At 46.9% G+C, this 2,446-nt stretch overlaps 1 pseudogene; it reads left to right on the top strand.

The window, feature by feature from the left end:
* The first annotated feature begins 928 nt into the window (after nucleotides 1-928).
* The window catches only part of LOC119343653, a 3,280-nt pseudogene continuing 1,762 nt past the window's right edge, over nucleotides 929-2,446 (top strand).

The following is a 2,446-nucleotide window of genomic DNA, read 5'->3' as shown; positions in this document are numbered from 1 at the left end:
CAGGACAATTTTTTCACTCAATAATTCGTGTCAAGACGATACCACCTAACATATGTACAGCTTGTTCAAGAAACAAAGAAGAGAAATATGTATAGCAAGATGCACATGGCTCACAAACATACTTATTTTTTAAACACATATTACAATTTTTAAATATGTATAGCTATGATGGCCCACGCCGCGTTCAACGTCCCCGGCATTCGCCGCGCCAGAGACCTGAGGTCGAAAGCCGAGTCAGTCCCCAACCCGGCGCGTCACCGCGAGCTGCCCCGACTGAGCTCCACCTGATGGTAACTCATTTCTTGGCCTACTTGTTGTGAACCGTTGCTTGTCGCCCCGACGGTGCTCTCCAATTTCAGTTTTTGTTGTAGTTGTGAAACCTTGCTTGTTGACTGATTGTGGCTGTACTTGTGAACCCTTGCTTAACGGCAAGGGTGCTGGATGGTGAAATCTGAATATCTCTGGCAGTAAATTTGACTGGTTGCCGTGCAAGTCCAAGTCCCCGGATCCACATGGCGCAGATTTTCTTCATGGCGACAGTGACCGACACCCAGCGATGGCTGCAAACCGGGACAGGTGACAGCTGATGAGTTTCTCCGTGCTTGATTCAGTCAGGCAACACCGTCGGCCCCGGATGTAGCATGTGAGATATTTCTAGTTTCTTGATCTTCAATACACCGCGGAGACCTCGCGGTCTTGTGTACACACTTGCCTTTCCCCTATCAATCTAGGCTGGACTTTGTGTGGACAACCGGATACAAAACTGGTGCTAATGTGACAAGCCACATCAGGAATACCAATACTCTGATACAGTACTTCAGCTCCTACCTCACACATTTGAGCCATCCAAGCAAACAGTCTGAAGCATCTTCATAGTTCACACAATATCTCCTTACTTTCCTCTTCACAAGCATATGCAGAAGGCCTAATGGGCATGATTCTGCTCCCTGTTTTCACCCTCCTGTTACTGATTTGTTTCTGCAACTCCAAGGATCGCCTAACACCTGCAAAGCCACTCTCCATCGACGACAGGCTCATCTCAAATGATAGCATCTTTGCTCTTGGCTTCTTCTCCCCGAAAAACTCAACTGCAAACTCATATGTCGGCATATGGTACCACAACATCCCCGAGCGAACATATGTGTGGGTTGCAAACCACGACAGCCCTATCACTGGCAGCTCCTCTGGTAAGTTTGTTCTGACCAGCAGCTCTGATCTTGTCTTGTTAGACTCCAAAGGAAGCACTCTTTGGACAACCACGAACAACATCACCACTGAAGCCACCGGAGCTGCTGCCATGCTGCTGGACTCTGGGAACTTGGTTATCAGGTTGCCGAATGGCACAGATATATGGCAGAGCTTCCATCACCCAGTCGACACCATTCTCCCAAATATGAGTTTACAGCTGAGCAACAACAACAACCTCTCCACGCACCTCATTGCCTGGAGAGCCCCTGATGACCCATCTACGAGTGACTACTCCTTGGGTGGTGACTCAAGCCTCCAGATCCTCGTTTGGAATAGGACGAGGCCATACTGGCGCAGGGCTGCGCTGGATGGTGTATTGGTCTCTGCCATGTATCAGAGGGAATCAGGTCCCATCATGTCCCAAACAATTGTCAACAGAGGTGCTGAGTTTTACTTGACGTACACTGTCTCTAACGGCTCACCAGGCATGCGCATGGTGCTGCACTACATGGGCATGGTGAAATTCCTGGCGTGGAACAACAACTCATTAGCTTGGGAGGTTTTCTTTGAGCGGCCCGGTCCTAGCTGTGACCGCTATGCTTCATGCGGCATGTTTGGCTATTGTGATACCACGCATGCAGTTGCGACGTGCAAGTGCCTTGATGGATATGAATCTATTGGTCTTGACTTTTCCCTAGGATGTCAGAGAAAGAAGCAGCTGCATTGTGGTCAAGGAGATAGTTTCGTTACCTTGCTTAACATGAGGACTCCCGACAAGTTCATGGTCAGCTCACTACTACCAGTTTTGCTCTCCCTACTTTAGATCAAAGGCAGTATCCTTCTTCATCAGGTGTATTCAAGTTTTTCTATTTCACATGGCAAACATTTACATGCTCATGAGTCTATATGTTAGCGTGTTTGGTGACTGCGGTCAATTTTACACTAGATACAACTTGCTTCCCAACATTATTTTTCTTGTACTTTACTTAATGTTTTGTGAGAAGATACAGTATCACAGTAGATATCCATATATGTTTTTCTCTTTCTCTTTTGTTTCCCTCTCCCTTCCACGTAAACCAATAGTTGGCCTGGATATACACACTTCGTCAATCAACTTTTATGTATAGTGAGTAAGTATTCTATCTGTTGTCTTGCAGTCCGTAAGAAGACTGGTGCACTGAAGATTGTACTCCCAGTCACGGCAAGTCTACTGATACTTGTGTGCATTTGTCTTGTCTGGATACGCAAGTTGAGAGGT

This window comes from Triticum dicoccoides, unplaced genomic scaffold, assembly GCF_002162155.2.
Source record: "Triticum dicoccoides isolate Atlit2015 ecotype Zavitan unplaced genomic scaffold, WEW_v2.0 scaffold136343, whole genome shotgun sequence".
Classification (NCBI taxonomy): Eukaryota; Viridiplantae; Streptophyta; class Magnoliopsida; order Poales; family Poaceae; genus Triticum; species Triticum dicoccoides.
The sequence above is the reverse complement of the archived record's forward strand: the minus strand, read 5'-3'. Positions and strand labels throughout refer to the sequence as shown.